The sequence below is a fragment of the Panthera leo genome, chromosome C1 (genome assembly GCF_018350215.1).
Source record: "Panthera leo isolate Ple1 chromosome C1, P.leo_Ple1_pat1.1, whole genome shotgun sequence".
In the NCBI taxonomy this organism is placed as follows: Eukaryota; Metazoa; Chordata; class Mammalia; order Carnivora; family Felidae; genus Panthera; species Panthera leo.
The window spans coordinates 96,437,309-96,456,300 of NC_056686.1; the positions used below are offsets into that span (position 1 = coordinate 96,437,309).

General features: G+C 38.5%; 1 protein-coding gene across 4 annotated transcripts in view; it reads left to right on the plus strand.

Annotated features, from left to right (window-relative positions):
• The window catches only part of MAGI3 (membrane associated guanylate kinase, WW and PDZ domain containing 3), a 245,679-nt gene that overhangs the window by 127,217 nt on the left and 99,470 nt on the right, over nt 1-18,992 (plus strand). The gene's annotated exons all lie outside the window — the stretch shown is intronic.

Here is an 18,992-nt window from a genome sequence, read left to right on the forward strand (position 1 = left end):
GGCTAAACTGGGAGTTCTCCAAATCAACTTCCATATGTAATTCAGTGTTTAAGAAATAAGTAATACAAATATCTAATTTGAGCTTGCATAATGTTTTTAACACACAACAGCAACCACAGCAATTATTTAGAATTAGGAACAACAAAAGATTATTTTAGGGAATATTTCATTGCTTGTATTTTTAAAAAGATTGCTGGCACATGATGATAAGCAAGTCTACTTTAAGTTTTGGTTTGTAAAATCTCTATAGACAATGTTCTTTCTTATTGTGGGCACCTGGCATGGTCTCTTTCCACCATCCCACTCTTGGTATGCCACTGCACCCACCAACAACGTATAAAAATGCCCGTTTTTTCACAACCTCAGCAACGGTGTTGAGTGTTTCATCAGTCCGATGGGTAAAAAATGCTCAGTGTTTTAATTAGCATTTATCTTGGTATGAGGGAAGTTGAGTATCTTTTTAGAAGTTTAAAGGCCATTGCATTTCTTTTCCTGTGCTTGAATCATTTCTTTTGCCAGTTTTTTTTTTTTTTTTTTTTTCTAGTGGCTTCCCTCCCTTTTCAGTTTATAAAAAAAGAATTCTGTAGTTAAACAGAAGTTCTAGAGGGGGAAAAGAGCAGCTACCACCTTAGACTAAATTAACTGTGCTTATGGGAAGCTTTAATACATAACATGTTATTAATAGAAATCTGTTTCCCCCTTCAAGAGAGCATAGTGACGCCCTCTCAAGGAACTAAAACAATCACATATGTATTAGTCTGGTAAATCTATAATTGGGAAAGCAGTGCATTTCAAATTGGACTCTATAGTCTTATCTATTTTTATACAAGGAATTCCTCATAAATGTTTTTGAAGATAGAATTCTGTTTTACAAAAATATTTAAACCACTGATGTAGAGTTATTTAAAATTTTTGAATGCATATACCATTGATTGATGACAAATATGTAATTATGGCTAAAATAATTAGAAATCATTAACTTAACAAAATCAGTTCGATTGGTTTCTTCACCATTATTAATTGAATTGACTAGATAATTTAGTAAAAATAGTTATCACATATATATAGCCTTACTACTTAACTATTATTCACTCTTGTATAAGAAAAATGGTATATTTCATTTTTATAGGGCCAACTATGAATCTTTTTGTATGTCAGGTTTTCATTAAATTTTTATATTATAAACATACACAGCTTCCCAGAAACAGAACTGAACATGTTTTCATGTCTGCAAATTTCCTTTCAGTCATTATTAATGTATATGTTTTTGTCTTCATAGTTATAAACAGTATAGCTAAATATTTGTGTTTTGGCTTTTTCTAGTTTTATTGTTTTTAACTGTAAAAATAGTAACAACATTTATGACAAAAATTTAAGGTACGATCGCTTGATCTTATCAGTAACAAATATTTAATATTTTGCCAATTTGTCTTATAAGATCTCATCTAAATTAATCATATCTGACTCTTTAAAAGCCCTTGATAAATGAGAATAATTTTCTTTGGGCACCTGGGTGGCTCAGTCAGTATCTAACTCCGTTAAGTGTCCCACTTAGTGTCCCAACTCAGTGTCCCACTCAGTTAAGTGTCTGAGTTTGGCTTCGGTCATTATCTTGCAGTTTGTGGGTTTGAGCCCCATGTCTGGCTTTGTGCTGTGTGGAGCCTGCTTTGGATTCTGTGTCGCCCTCTCTGCCCCTCCCCTGCTCATGCTCTGTCTCTCTCTCTCTCTCAAAAATAAACAAACATTAAAAAAAAATTTTTTTTAAAGAATAATTTTCTTTTCAGTGTTGGTTTTTGTCATCTGCTGATCCTTTTCTTAAATAGGATAGGTAATATTTTCAAGAGCATCAGAAATGAACTCGGTTTTAGTTTTAAAGTTTAACAAAGTGTATGTGAAATTTACTGAGGTTAAGGCACAAATGAATCATATTATTTCTTGGGAAGTAGTGAAACATTAATTCCTGCTGTGTGTATTATAAAAGTGCCTCAAATGTTGGTAACAAGGTGATATGTATACTCATAGGTTTTTGAGGAGCCACAAAGAATTGATGTTAGTATTGAACTTACCACAGACTTTTTCGAACCTGATTGTGATCAATTTATGTTTTTCTGTAAAGCAGTAATTTTTGACTTTCCACCGGGAAAAATAAGGTAGTTTGTGGATTGTGCCTGCTTCCGTTGTTTATTGGTCGAGTTACCTTGCTTTGGTCTCTTGTTTTCTTCTTCATGTGTCATTTTACCTGTTTGTCTTTTCATCACAGTAGCAGTATGATGTAGCTTTTGCCAGCAGCAGCTCTAAATTACAAGGTTTTCTTTTACTTTCAGACCTAGACTTCTGGGTTTCTCCTTTCATTGTTCTCTGAAGAAAAGATGGTTAGGTGAAAAAAATATTTTTTTAACTGCCACCCCACAGTTCTGGAAGAGTCTTTGTTGCCAAGCAAATCACATCCTGTCTTTCATCAGGGAGTTGTCACCTTAATCTTTCTTGATTTTGACTCTTTATTTTTATTTTATTAAAAATTTTTTTAATGTTTATTTTTGAGAGAGAGAGAGAGAGCGCTAGAGAGTGTGAGTGGGGGAGGGGCAGAGAGAGAAAGAGACACAGAATCCAAAACAGGCTCCGGGCTCTGAGCTGTCAGCACAGAGCCCAGTGCGGGGCTGGAACTCAGAAACCATGAGATCATGACCTGAGCTGAAGTCGATGCTTAACTGACTGAGCCACCCCAGTGCCCCTTGATTTTGACTCTTTAAATATCTATCCTTTCTTTTGGGAAACTTAGAGCTCTCCCCACCCCAACAAAAAACTAAAAGAATTTAAATTTGTGTCTTTTTGGTGCTGTTGCTGTTTTCCTTTTTCTTGAGACAATGGTGACCCTTTCTATTACCAGTCTCATTTCTTTTAAATTTTTCAGGTTTTCAGCTACACTCCTTGTTTATTAATTATTCATTTTTTTTCTCCTTCAGGGACTCCTGTAATTTGAAGTTTGAATTCTAGCACTCTGCAAATGTACAAGCATTCACCTCATGTCTTGGTTCATTGCTTATGTTCAGTGCATGTTTCTTAAGTCGGCCTCCTAGTTCCCCAATCCAATTTTCTGCTGCGCTCATTCTTCTATAACCACTTCTGGTGCCAATATTAATTAGTTTGTGGCTAAATTTGTTCTTTGCTGGTCTCAGTGCCCTTCAGCTAGTCTCTCGTCTCTTGAGTCCACATTGTTGCCAGAATGATCCATCTAAAACACATCCGGCTATGTTGTGCTCCCTTGGTAAAATTTTTAGTGTCTTCTTCACTACAGAGTAATGTTCCAGCACTTTAGTGTCCTAAGCAAAGCCTTCCGTTACCCGAGTGTCCCACGTGTGTCACCAGTTTTATAATCTACTGCTTCTCTGCTTTTTACTCCCATGTCGCTGGCATGTTCTGCCCATGCCGGGAATGCCTACCGTGCTTCCTTTTCCATTCTCCCCATCCATCTGCCCAGCCTAGATTAACTGGCTTTCCCCATCAAAGACAATTATTTATTTCCTCTGGCTGCATATTCTTGTGTACCTTACACATGTTTCCTAGCTGAGTTTTGTAGTTATTTGTTTATCCCGGTCTGTGACACCATAACATCAGGGCAGGTATTACCTTGTGATTTTTATAGCCTCAACACTAACACAGTGCTTGGTATTTTCTTTTATCACCCTCTTGTCTTTTGGGTTTATTTGCTTTAAGGGAGAGGCCGACCTCTCTCCTATCTTTCTATTTTTTTTTTTATCTTTCTTATGGGAAATATTTTTATTGTAGTCAGGCTATCTAATTGTTTTTCTCCAGTCTGTTTTCTGTGTAATTTACTAATCTTTAAGATGTGGTCTTACAGTAACCGGTCCTAAATCACGATATCGTACTCAATCCCTGGGTCAGGGTTCAGAAACCAGTTCTGTGAGTGACCTGTTAAACACCCAGTCACCCTATTCATTTGAATAATCAAATTACAGGCATAAGTCTGTACAGACTAACTTCTCTAGCCTAATTGTTTGGTCTCAAGCCTGGGATGGTGCTCCAACCCTGACAATGTGTTTCTACTTATGCAGCCCTGAAATTTGAAAGCCAGCTGTACTCAGCCAGGGTGGTCTTCTCCTGTTTTTACTGTTTACCTCCAAGATTATATTGTGCTCTAATTCTTAAACACTTAAGAAAAAGGGGGAAAAAAACTTCATAGACTTCTAAAAAATGGTATGCTTTGTGGTTTTTTTTAAATCAACCTCTCAAACAACATAGAAAAGTACAAAGATGAGGGTAAAAATCATTTAACATCTCACCATTCAGATGTGAGCACATTTTAGAATATAGTTTTACAGACAGGCACATAAAAAATGTGTACCTAGTTCAAAAGTGATACCTTGCACGGAATGTTGTTCTATAGCTTCGTCTTTTTACTCATCAATGTGGTTGGATTCTGTTATACATCAGCGTTTGAAGAGGTGTTTCATTTATGATTTACTCACCGATTACCTATAGTTGGACTTTTAAATTCCTTGTAGATAAGGCTGCAGTGAACACTCATCTCGTACTTTTGTTTACGTTTATGTGTGAATGGAGCTTTAGTAGAGCTCTTCCATCAGAAGATACGCAAATACATGGCACAGATATTGCCCCAGTGCCCTTGAGAAAGGTTGTAGCAACCTTCCACATCAGTAGTGCCTGGGTTTCTCATTGCCCCACACCAGATGGTGTCTGCCTCACTATCATCTCAAATGACATGCCCCAAATCATAACCTAATTCCTTGCTTCAATTCCCAAAACCATTCCTTCCCCTTTCTACTTTTTTTTTTTTTTTTTTTTTTTTTTAACAGAACTCAAACTCACCTGATGATTCAAGTTAGAGACCTGAAGTGATCTTTTTTGGTCTCTTTTTCCCTGACTCTTCTCATCAAGTAGATCGCCAAGGCTTAGGGGTTCTATTCACAATATCACATAAATCCAAATATTAGGAGACCCTGGAGTTAAGCTATCCCACGGCTTTCTTAAAGACACTTTGAAAAAAATATCCTTTGGTTAGGTAATATGAATCTAAACTTTTAGGGCTAGAATCAAATTTCTACTTTTAATATCTATGAATATAAAATATAATATCTACATATTAAATATGTATATATGTTTATTTTGTTAAAAAAATTTTTTTAACATTTATTTTTCAAAGACCGAGACAGAAAAAAAAAAAAAGAAAAAGACAGAGACAGAGCACTAGTGGGCGAGGAGCAGAGAGAGAGAGGGAGACACAGAATCCGAAGCAAGCTCCAGGCTCTGAGCTGTCAGCACAGAGCCCGACGCGGGGCTCGAACTCACGGACAATGAGATCATGACCTGAGCCGAAGTCAGACACTTAACCGACTGAGCCACCTAGGCGCCCCAATATATATGTTTTATTTTTTACAGAGATTGAGAGGGGGAAGAGGCAGAGAGAGAGAGAGGGAGACACAGAATCTGAAGCAGGCTCTAGGCTCTGAGCTCTCAGCAGAGCCCGTTGCGGAGCTTGAACTCACGAACCATGAGATCGTGACCTGAGCCGAAGTCGGCCGCTCAACTGACTGAGTCACCCAGGCGCCCCTAGTTACATATATTTAAAATTTAGAAATATTTTCCCCACTATTTCATGTAAAAAATTTTGTTCCAGCTCTTCACCATGCATCTTGAGTATTTTGTCAGCACGGGGATGAGTCATCTAACATGGTTTTCCAGAACACCTCCTCCTCCCTTCCCTCCAACTTGCTTGAGATACTGTGTTTTTTAAATCTGTGTATAATGCTGTCCCAGCCACAAGTAGAATTAGGGTAGAATTTTTTCCCTCACTTTTTCTGTTGACATATATTTATGATCTCATAACCTAAGTATGGACTGAGTCACTTTTTTCAAGTGATCATTGAAAGATTGCTTGACAGTAACATCTACCACATGCAACTGTGAAGTAATCCCCCAAGGAATAATTACTAAATCTTCTCACTTTATCCCCCCCCCCCCCCCCCCCCCCCGCCCATTTTTATCCTCCTCAGCCCCACCTCTCTTAGCAGTTGTATCAGATTATCCTCAGCCCCACCTCTCTTAGCAGTTGTATCAGATTATCTCTGCACACAGTTGTTGTTGCTTCTGGCTAACATGTCTTCTCCAGACAATACTTTGTATTTTTTTTTAAATAAAATACTTTGTAGATCATTCTGTAATCTGAGACTTTGCAAGGTTCAAATATAAGACACCTCCTTTGAAGGACAGTGTTTGGCATTGAAAAACTCTTCATATGGGTGGGTGTATACAGTGAATCTCAAATTCATCTGCTTTTCTTCTCCAACACTGATCTGAATCCCCTCTCACCTGGACAGTGACCCTCACCTTTTCACTTCATGCCCCGTAGCTATTTTTGGCTCCTTCCCCTGTATATTTCTCCAGTTACCTTTTAATATGACCGTCCGCTCTTGTTACTTCTCTGCTTAAAGCCCATCAGTGCTATTTCATCGGTACCTTTCTTATGTCCCTGGGTTCCTCTTGGCTCTTCCCATTAGCACAGGAACTCTCCAACTTGATGTAGAAGCATCTGTCCTCTGTAGCATCAGATGTCTGGTGAGGTGTAGGATATAGGGAGGGAGCCAGAGCAGAGGGCAGCCACATTTTGGGACCTTGGTCACTGTTTCTCTCAGAACTTTCTGTCTCCTGCTGTTAGGAATGGGGAGGAACAGCAGCTCATACGTGCTGTGTTTTGGGGGTCAGCATGGTATCATTCCACTCTCAAGGCCACTCAGGTCTGCAGCTCTGAAGTGGGTTTGCCTACTGCCATTATACTTGCCACTTAAGATCCTAGGAGAAAAGAAAAATGGCCGTGCTTGGTCAATGCATTCTTCCTTCAGCCCTGTTATGAGAGCCCCTGTGAGCTGTGGATGCTGTTGGGGGCCCTTCTGAATGTTTTCTACTCAGACTCTGCAGAATGTGTTGGGCTCACAAGCTAAGAGCATTGCATTCCGCTTTTGGTATTTTCTCCATTTAGTCCAGATTGTTTTGTATCCTTTAAAGTTTAATGTTGAATGGACAGAAAGTAGCTTTTTTCATTTTTTTTTAAGATTAATTTTTTATAGAGTCTTTCTGATTTCTTCTTGATAGCTTCATGGCTTTCATTCTAATGGATATCTATAGCTTATTCAACTTAAAATTAATTCTAGTATAATCAATATACAGTGTTACATTAGTTTCAGGTTTACAATATAGTGTTTTTTCCTTCTATTTTAGATTAGTCCTCATTTTGTTCTATCTTAGAGAGAGAGGTCTTCTTTTTGTAAAAGTGACTTATATTGCCATGACCCAGAAAACTCTCTTTCAGTACTTAAACCGAAATTCAGAACTATCAAGCTAGATAATGACATTTAGTGCCCTTGATTGTGGTTCTTACAGTGCAGTTTCTTAGTTTTGACTAATTGATGTTGAAATTTATAGAAATTCCATGGCCTTTTGGAATAGATTTCTTGCCATTGGTTTAGTTTAAGGGTGCTGATTTCTTTCTTCTTTTTTTCCTTCTCATCCTTTAATGGGAAATGGGAGACTGGAGATCTTCTGACACTTCATTTATGTTGACCTTTTCTGGAAGGTCCTGATTCACTCAGCGTTATAGGTAGGGTGAGTGGGGGAGAGGATTTTTAGTGGAGAGATATGAATAGAGGGACACACATAGAAGTGGCCATTTATCCCCCAAAATGTTTCTTTGGAATTTTGACATTTTTCATAACCGTATTTTGTAAGGGTCACTTTAAAAATCTTTTAAACTATATAACTGATTAAACATAGAGTTAGAGACGTAAATGGGAAACACTTAAATAATTTTGTTTAATGAATGTTGATTCTCACTAGAGTCAGTAGAATTTGTAGGACCTTTAACCATCTACTTGAGAAAATTTCTAAGGATCAGTATAAATTCATATATTTAATTTTTTTTTTTTCAACGTTTTTTATTTATTTTTGGGACAGAGAGAGACAGAGCATGAACAGGGGAGGGGCAGAGAGAGAGGGAGACACAGAATCCGAAACAGGCTCCAGGCTCTGAGCTGTCCGCACAGAGCCCGATGCAGGGCTCGAACTCACGGACCGTGAGATCATGACCTGAGCAGAAGTCAGACGCTTAACCGACCAAGCCACCCAGGCGCCCCTTAAATTGCTTTTTTAATAGTGATTGATTATTAACCTGCCCTCTGAACCCAAAGATTGAGATTGTTTACATAATCATGTATCTTAAAAATACAGTGGGAATTCTCTAATGGTCACTGTTTTGGTTATACTTCTAATCAATCACGTCTGTATCCCCTTTCAGCTGTCTCGATCAGCTGTTGTAATGAAACTTTAGTTACAGAGCAGATTTTCCATCTCTAGTCGTGGACATTCTGTTGATGCACATAACTTTGATTTGCAGACTACTGAACCCACTTATTCTGTTTTCAGGGAAAAATGACAGGGCACAATAGATGGCTTTGTACCCTCTTGCCAAAAGGATGAAGCATTAATACTATGACACAGATACTGGTGTGCCAACCAGGTACTGGTTATCTGGCATTATGACAGGTTTACTAATGATTCCTGACATGAGTGTCACAAAGAAAAAATTGTAAATAGCCACAGGACAGCACTTTATAAATACTGTTCTTCTTTAAGTACTAAATCTACATGATCCCATCAAATAAAAGGCTTCCAAAAGAAAAGGACCCACTTTTGATGATTTATTCTTTATTTTTTCCCACTCTGTTCTCCTAGGAAGGTTCATTTTACTTTGTTCTTCCTGATATATGGCTTCTTAAGGGAAAATTGTGAATTTGTTGTGTCTTTTCCAGAGTGTTGACTTCTATCTTACTTCCCTTACTTCCCCTTACTTATCTCACTTCCTTACTTAATGTAGGTTTTAGTTCTATAGCTTGTTTATCAATTGAGCTTCAGGTAAATGCAAAATGGTTGCAGTTTAACCCACTATGGTGAAAATAATACTGATTAAAAACAAATGATTAAGGGAAAACCTACACAAACAGTTTGAGCAGCCACATAGAACTTTGGCACATTTTTTCTCGTAATGGTCCACCAAGTCAGGCTTTCTTTTCTGCTCCTGACCTCTGAAAGGCACAGGTTTTGAAAATAGAGTCTCGACTTTCTAAAATTTTTTTCTCATTATAGAAATAGGTTTTCACTGTAGAATTTGAATGTACAAAAACCATGCGGAAAATAGTTTTTAAAGAAAACATTTTAAAAAATTACCCAATAGGGGCACCAGTTAAGCATCCAGCTTTGCCACAGGTCAAGATCTCGCAGTTCGTGAGTTCAAGCCCCGCGTCGGGCTCTGTGCTGACAGCTCAGAGCCTGGAACCTGCTTCAGATTCTGTGTCTCCCTCTCTCTCTGCCCCTCCCCAACTCACGCTGTCTTTCTCTCTTTCAAAAATAAACATTAAAAAAAAATTTAAAAATTAGCCAACAATTAGACCCTGCAGTAATACTCATAAGTATTATTAAGTATTTATGAGTTTGTCTTATATACATCCCTTAGTTTTTTATTTTGCATATCCTGTGATTGTTTCAGTTTGAGGTCGCAATGAATATCTGTGTCATGATCTGCTTTTCCCATTTAAGCTATATCATGAGCTTTTGGCCACATTTTTTATACTGAAAACATTATGGTTTTTTTTTTTTTTAACATTTTTTAAAGCTTTATTTATTTTGAGAGAGACAGAGACAGCACGACGGGGGCAGAGAGAGAGGGAGAGACAGAATTCTAAGCAGGCTGCACACCACCAGCAGACCCTGACCCGGGGCTTGAACTCACAAACCGTGAGATCATGACCTGAGCCGAAACAAAAAGTCGTTCGCTTAACTGACTGCGCCGCCCAGGCGCCTCTGAAAACATTATTTTTAATGATGCTGCTTACTGAAAGGATTTCTTTGAGAATTACAGGAAAAGTATTTTTCTGCGATGAATTCCATTTAAAAGTCTATCAGTGTAGCAGCCACATTATTTAAAGCGTCAGCGTGGTGTGTTTAAGAGAAGTATGTACTCAGCACTGTGCTAGGCATTGTGGAGAATGGAGAGGAACAACACATCGTCCCCGACTTCCCCCAGGCTTAAGACCCGGTGAGGGAGGCCAAGCGTGCCCCACTGTTCTGTAGCAAGAACCAGCAGGGAGGAGAGATGAAAACAGGAGCTTCTTACTGCGGACTTCAGAGTTCCCCTCGGGTCTGGGCTTCAAAGAGCAGGTGGACGAGTGGCCAGCGCGCACGCCTTTTGCTCTGACAGTTATTTATATGTACACAACCCCGGGGGGTGCCAGGTAGAGTAGACAAAACCGAAACTGGAGGTGGAGGTTGGAAGGGTAGGGCAGGGTGTCAACAGGACTGGTATAGTTGCCTCAGGAGTAAGAACACACAAAGGTACAGCAGCATTTTCCTCTGGGGCACCAACCCTTTTAATTCAGATCCCTTGCCTTGCAGCAGAGTTTTCTTTTTTTTTTGGGGGGGGGGGGTGGGAAATGCTTATTATTGCAAATATATCCTACGTTGAAATACTTGCTTTATTTAAACAAATAAAAGCCATAAAAACTTTAAGAAAAGGCATGATAATGTGTTTTACTTATACATAATTTGAATATAATGAAGCAATTTCAATGCTGCATTAACATTGAATTCTACATGTAATGAGCAGTATTAGGCTTTTAGGAAAAATATATTTAGTTTGGTACAGTTCAGAGATTTTTTCAGACATAACAAGCTATGTAAACCAAAGAATTGTTTCTTTATGCTCTCGGTTCTTCTGATTGTAAATGCATTAAAAATAATAATACTGAAAGGAGGGAAGGTGGTGAGGAAGGAAGGAAGGAAGGAAAAAAAAGGGAGAAAAGGAAACTTGTTTAGGGTGTACAGGGCAAGAACCAGGTGCGTAACAGCAGACTTGACCTCAAACTGCCAGCGATGTAGGACCCAGGGCAGTGAGATGAAATCTGACCCATGTATTTTTGATGGCTGCTTCCAGGAACCAGTGGAGAATGAACACTCCCATTTTAACAATGTACTATTGCCATAATTTGTAATATAGGCAAAAAATGTGATTTCTGACAGAGAAAGACAAATACTCTATGTTCTCTTATTTGTGGAACCTAAGAAAGTCAGACTCCTAGAAATAGAGAATAGAATGGTGATTGCCAGGGGCCGCGGGAAGGGGAAATGGAGAGATGTTGGTCAATGGATACAAACGTCCAGCTGTAAGATGAGTAAGTTCTGGGCAACTGTAACTAACACGGTGACTGTAGTAGCTATCGTGACTGCACCTAACAGGGTAACTATAACTATTGGTACTGTATTGTAAACTTGAAAGTTAAGAGAATAGATCTTAAAACTTATCACACACACAAAACAATGGTAAGTATTACTAGGGGCGGGGCTGGGGGGGGAGATGCAGGTGCTAAGTAACCTTATTGTGGTAACGATTTCACAACATATATGTGTATCAACTCATCACATTGTTTGTATACCTTAAACTTACCTGTGTTATATGTCAATGATATCTCCATAAAGCTGGGAAAAAATAAACACTGAACGTGACCTCCGTGAGCAGGAGGCTTTCTCCTGACTGGTGAGGTGGCAGGAATAGTCTGCAGAAAATGGCAGCGTTATTTGACTGCTTCAGTCTGTGTTTCTTCATTGTGTCTGGTGAGAGTATGGGACACTGACCAGTTGTAAAAACTGAAATGGCTCAAGGGATTCCAGAGTATTTCATGCTTTTCAGAGTTGGGACTGAATAAGAATTTCATTATATAAATTATTTTTTTAAAATTCATTAAGGTCCTATTTGCCTGTAATGACAGAGGCATTTCCAGATTTACAGAGATCTCAGGGGCACCTGGGTGGCTCAGTAGCTTAAGTGTCCAACTCTTGGTCTCGGCTCAGGTCATGATCTCACGGTTGGTGAGTTCAAGCCCTGCATTGGGCTCTGCGCTGACAGTGCAGAGACTGCTTGGGATTCTCCCTCCCTCTCTCTTTCTGCCCCTCCCCCGCTTATACTCCCTCTATCTCAAAATAAATAAAATAAACTTAAAAAATATTTACAGATGGGTCTTCGAACTTCATAACAGTGAAGATGCTCTTACAGATAGAAGACGGAACAGAAAAATGAGATGGCATTTGAAATATAGAAAATAGAGGTGACCAGTAGGAACATATCTATAGTTGTTAGCTTATAGCAGTTATTAAGGGCCTTGGTGTTATATGTAAGTCAGTTGATGTTCTTATTGTTGTAAGGTGCTAGTCAACTCACTGGTCCCTGGAGCTCTTGTCTCAGCCTGTGTGAACTCTTCCTCACTTTCTAAGAACCAGCTATACTGGATTTCTCTTAGTTCCTCTGAGCACTGTGTTCCTTCCCACCTTGAGTAAAGTGTCTTTGCATGTCCCACTCCCTCCATTCCCCTGCCCCCCCTCACACACACAACTTTTTTTTTGGCCTAGCTGGTTCCTGTTTATCTATCCTTCAGGTTTCAGCTCCAGTGTAACTTACTTAGGGATGTCTTCCCAGACTTGGCATCTAGATTGGAGATTCGCACAGTGTTCTGTACTGATCTTTCATGATGCCCTTGTGTTTGAAATGCTGCCTTCTGGGATGCCTGGGTGGCTCAGTCGGTTAAGCATCCAACTTCAGATCAGGTCATGATCTCGCCATTCGTGAGTTCGAGCCCCACGTCAGTCTCCTGCTGTCAGCACAGCCCTCATCGAATCCCCTATCCCCCTTTCTCCTTGCCCCTCCAAATAAATAAACATTAAAAAATAAATAAAAATAAACAAAAAAAAAACCCAATGTCTTCTTTAATGTTCATCTTCCCTGCAAAACTTCGTTTCATTGGGTGCCCTCTCATTCACTGCTTTACCCACAAGTGCCTGCCACTCTGGACTCAGTGCATACTCGTCTACACAATAGTTATGGCCCTTTCAAGGAAGTGTAGGCTCTTAAGAGGGAGCTCTCATTCATTTGTACTCTCATAAGCCTCTACAAGGGGAGAGATTCATCAAAAGATACAGATAGATAGATGGATAGGTATGGGGGACAGGCATTGTAGCATGGGGCTCCAGTGTAGATTCTGGAGCCAGATTGACGGGGTTCAGGTTCCAGGTTTGCTACATTTAGTGATGTGACCTTGGCCAAGTTGCTTAATCTCTTTATACCTCAGCTTCTTCTCTGTAAAGTGGAAATAACAGGAACACCTACCTCAAAGGTTTGCATGAAGAGTGAAAACACACAGCATGTAATATGTATAATAACATTTCTAAAATAACAGTCCTAGTGGTCAGTGTTCTCTATTTCCCATTCTCTTCTCATTCTTACATCTTCCCCCCAGAAAGAGCAGAAGGGTTTTGAGCTTTCTTCCTGCTTGGACTTGTTATCCCCAGTGGTGCTAGAACACAGTAGATTTGAATGGTTAATTTAGCCTTATTTTGCATTTCAGGATAGCCAGATAGCATTTTGTGAATCCATTTAAAAATATTAATAAATAAAGAACAGAATTTGAGGAATTAGGGTATAAACTATAATTAAACCTACTTTTAAACACTTACAGAGCATGCTGCTTCAATGAAAATTTAGTATTTTGAGTGTTAAAATAAAATCAGTTTCATGGTTTAAGAAACACAGTTTAGGATAAAGTTGTATAGAGACTATTAAAGAGTGCTGTATCAGATGAGGATTCTCTTCTAAAATTTCATGTATTCAAGGATAGAGAGGGTCAAATGAAAAATCAAAAATATAAAAGTAAACTGATTCATTCATTCTGTATGCTAGATACGGGTATTAATCTGTAAAAACAAACCAAGGCTTGGCCCTCAGCTGACAAACTTCTATGTTTAACAACTGTGTGAGATAATTTTGAATGACTTCTGTGTCATAAAATATATTTTACTATGAAATATGTAGGTTGACTTTCTAGAAAAGTCTTGTTCAAATACCATTTGCAGTTTCACAAACAAAAAGACTACCGTTTGATTTATTTTGTTTTAGGGGCACCCTGCCTTAACCAAGGAGCCAATATGGAGTATATAGATTTGGAGCCCCTTTGGAGCTTATGTAGATCTTCTTACCACTTTCATGGAGCTTGCTCCTACTTCTGTAGAGCTCACGAGGTGGAGGGAACAATAAAATACACTGCCAGGTCTAATGGGAAAGGACTAATGGTAACGTTAGTTGTATTGAGGTAGTTAGATTGAATGGTTGATTGGGGGAAGTCACTTGACTGTTATACAGTCACCGTAGTAAGGAAGAGAACCAGGACGTGGTTATGCCCATACTTTTTGCCTTTGAGGAAAACAGATTTTTAAAAGTTTATAGCATCTCTAGGTGCGGTTCTAAGACTAGAGATTTCTAAAAGAAGAGTTATGTGAGGAATTCTTATGGGTACACAGAATGCACTGAGCAGCTCACAGTTTTTAAAAGATGTATATGATTGGGACACCCGAGTGGCTCAGTCGGTTAAGCTGTGAACTTGATTTCAGCTCAGGTCATGGTCTCATGGTTCATGAGATCAAGCCCCACCTAGGGCTCCATGCTGACAGTGCACAGAGTCTGCTTCTGATTGTTTCTCTCCCTCTCTCTCTGCCTCTCCCCTGCTCATGCTTACTCTCTTTCAAGATAAATAAACTTATAAAAAATTCTTAAAAGATGTATATGCTGACAAATGGAAGAAGCACATGATCACATTAATACAGAGCTAAGTAGATGTAAGAAATGAACATTTAAGAATTTTCTTCTCTACAGGCCAGAGCTCAAAAGTAGCTAAGATACTTCAGAGAGCACGAAATGCTTTTAAGGTGATGTCTGGAACAAGAACAACAGGAAGGAAAAAGGAAGTAGGCTTGCTTCATCGGAAGATGTTGTTAATGTTAGCTGTTTGCAGGCAGAAATCAGACATTTACCATTCTTACTTCGCTTCCATAATCTGGAACTAGCAGAATTACTCTTCCAACAGTTAAAGGAAAACAAACAGCCTGAAATGGGAGAAATTAAATTTAAAAAAATGAGGAGGTAGTAAAAGTTCCATTCACTTTAAACGAATGTACATTTTCAAAACTCAACTGAATCGCCTCCCGGGAGTTGAAGGCACTGAAGATTTTATCTCCGGGTTATTGTCAGTATTCTTTATGAAATCATGGGGAATGTGGAAAGTACCAGGAGACTGAAGAGAGGCAAATGTTCCAGTTTCCAAAAAGGCATGAAATGGATTGTGAAAAGCCAAGTCCACTTCCTTAACCTGAAACTGGCTAAATTTGAAGAGATTGAAAAAATATAAAATATTTTAAGTGTTTAGAAAAGAATAGGATGGTGACCATGAATCAGCGTGAATTTATATGAACAAGATATGCCAAACCAATCTCATCCCCCCCTCCCCCCGATTCTGTAATTACCGCTGGATTAGAGAATAGTACAGTCATGTAATACCTTGACTTTAGCAAGTGGTTGACAAAGTCTCTTCGACTATCCTTATGGAAAAGGCAGTGAGATTTTGACGATTAGATTGATTTACAGCTGGTTCCATGGCCACAACCATGCTGGCATGCCCTAGGGTTTATCTAACTAATAACCTGTGTCTCTATACACGGATTCCTCAGAGAGAACTGCTATTGAATATTAATTTGAATATATTCAGAAAGTATGGATTTATACTTAGGAGTTCTTTTGACTAAAGATTTGTATTTTGAAACTTGAGTGCCTGGATTTATTCATATGATTGACATTTCGGTTACAGACTTTTCCACACCTGAGCTGTATTTGTAAAGGTATATAGATCTATTTTTAAGTTTTGCGAATAAACTTATAAATCACTTAGAAGTCGGGGAATAATCTTAACACTTAAAGCAAAGGCTGCCTGGGTGGGCTGGGTGGCTGCCTAAATTATGAAGAATCTTTTCTCTTACTTGTTGAGTGACAACTGTATTAATCCCAAGTCAATGTTTTTTATACCCTTGAAATGTCAAGTTTCTGTGAAACTCTGCCTAAATAAAAGACAGAAGTTTCTTTACAGCCTGATAATCTAGATATACTCAGCAGTGTTTCTGTGAGTTAACGTTTCTGTTGGCCTTCTAGTAATTCCATAGTCATCTGCCTACTCAGGATATTTGTGTTTTATTTTTTTTAAAGCAAATTCTCTGGAATCCAATCAAAGAGGGAACTATAATATTCTGTCCCCTTACAGATGTTCCTTTGGTTTCTTGAGGCAAGGATGTCCATGATGACCACTACATCCAGTATATTTTATTATTAATTATTAATCTTAAAGAATGCCAACCCATATGAGTTGTTAATCTTTTATAATTGACATTTCAGTGATATTTGTAATATTTTGTCTCCAACTTTGAAGGTGCTGATAACTTTTTTGAATGACTCACACATTTTAAATAAAAGATCACATTTGTGAAACTGTCCCTCACCCTTTTCTTTGCAACTCTTTATCTCCCTGTTGCATCCAGAATCTCCGCAGGGGTTGTGGGTGATAATTGAGAGTGCAGTTCCAGCCCTGATAATCCTGGGTACGATTCTTGGAATCTAGTTCTTTCTGCTTTACCTGGCCTCTCAGTCTTAAGATCTCATAGGTCCTTGAAACAGAAAATGTGGTGTTTTAACTTCAATATCCACCTTAAGAAATCCCTGTATGCTGTAACTTGTGGTCTGTGATTTTTATTATGGCTCTGTCTTTCATCATATCTAATTTAATGGATTAAATCTGTTTTAACTGGATTAAAATCCAATCTGAGTTCTTAGCATTTTATAGTTACCTCTGTGAGCTATACCATATATTGCAGCAAAGTTTCAAATTAAAAAAAACAAAAAAACAAAATCTGAGTTAAAGAAAAAGTTTTGACTCAGATTGTCTGTTTGAATTACAGAGGCATTATCCTTTATCCAAATAGAGTGTATTCATGAAAATATGTCGGATAGCAGGCTTTTAGATAATTGGAGCCTGTACTATAATATCTTAAATGGGAAAAAAACAATGATGCATTCTCTCTCAATTCATAAACTCTAAACGCCTGCAAATATCACTAAGACTTCTCAGCACCTATAAAACAATCCATCAAAGGTTTTGGGTAATATTTATTACAAAGCATTTGGAACACACCATACCTATTTATAAAATACTTAATAAACTCATTATTGGGTATGTTTTTGTTCAATAAGAAATGAGACTGTATAGTACTGATTAGGAATTAGGTTTTTCTTTCACCCAGTAATGAGCACCTACCGTGATGAAAATGAGAAATGGCGTAATATGATTCCATCTGAATGGAACTCAGGTTGGTGGAGCTCCGGAATGCCCGGAAGAAGCAACTTCTGGGACCAGGGATTCTTCTGTGTTATCCCTGTAAATATCTGTCAGGCTTTCTTCTTTGATCACAGACCTGTGTCCCTTCCTCAGCATCTGTTTTTGGCAAGGCAAAACAGGGACTTTCTGGTTCGTGTTTATTAGTTTAGGATCCGAATGTTATCTCTACACTTTAGCAGCATCCTGGTTTTCTGCTTATATTAACACCGTCTCAGTTGGTTTTGCTTGTTTATACCTGTGAGAAAAGACCAAAAAGAGGGGGGGGGGGATTAGAAATGTTACATTATGAAATAATAGTTGAAAGAATGAACTGATATGTGGTAACCTTTTCGCTTATCTAACCTTGTCATAATTAAGCTGTTCCAAATAAACAAAGAGTGTATTTTAATCACCCAGTCATTTCTTACTCAGTACAGTAATCCATTCTGTCGTAGCATTGCTCTTTGGTAATCATGTGAAGCCTTATCTAATGAACAGTGTTTGGATTGCTTTGATTTTCATTTCAAATTCAACCTTTACTATAAATTCACTGCTATCAGATTTCTGCAGTCCTCCGTTTTTCTGCTTAACGTTTCTCTGAGAGCTCTAACAGTCCTCTGTTTAGCTCCCATTTTCCCCACAAATAAGAAAAAAACATCCATCATTCTCTTATTTATTCATATTGGATCTAAGAGTCAAGTGAATGGACAGAAAATGCCTGTTCAGATAGGCAGAAGGCTCTGAGGTAGAGCCCATTTGGCTGACCAGTGCAGGTGGAAGCATGGTTGGTGAGGGGTTGGCATGAATGGTTTTGGGTCAGAGATGGCTAAAGCTAGAACACGTGGAAGTTTGGATTTTATTCCAAGTGCGATAAGTAGTCATGGGGGTGGGGTGGTGGTGGGTAGGCTAAACAGACTGGTGATTATCTGGCTTATGTTTGTAATCTCACTCTGGCTTCTGTGCAAATGGTGGGAACAGGAAGGAGGCACGAATGGATGCAGGGAGTCTATTAGAAGGCTGTTACAGAATTCCAGATGGGAAATGATGCTGGCCCAGATTAGGGTGGAGGTGATGGGAATGGAGAGAAGTGGACAGTATGGGATATGTTTTGGAGGTAGAAATGACAAAAGTTGCTAATGGAGTGGATCTGGAGGATAGAAGTGAAAAGGAGAAATCGGAAACTTCTGATTTCTAGCTTTTGGGTTTGTTCTGCTGGGTTGACAGTGCTATTATTTGCTAAGACAAGGAAAACTAGCATGGAGGAAAACTTGGGGGAGGGTGGAATTAAGAGTTCTGTTTTCAGGTGAAGATTTGAGATGCTTATTTGACTTTCAAACATATCTGCAATATACATGAATGAGTTTGGTGGCTTTGGAGCTGGGTGGACCTAGGTCAGGAATCGAGACATAAGAAGCTAGAAGTTACCTGTATGTAGATGGTATTTAAAGACAAAGATGGAACTTACCTTGGGCATTTGTCATATTCTCTAACCTATACCTTCTCCCTCCCCTACTACTGTAAAATTATGCCCACATTATATATTACAGGTATGTATATTTTGGTACTATAATAGTTTGTTTTTAGCAAAACTTTGTTTTTAGTAAAATACTCTGGTTTTTTTTTTTTTTTTCCTGTTTATAGCTAAAAGCTTTAAGAGCATTCAGTCACTAG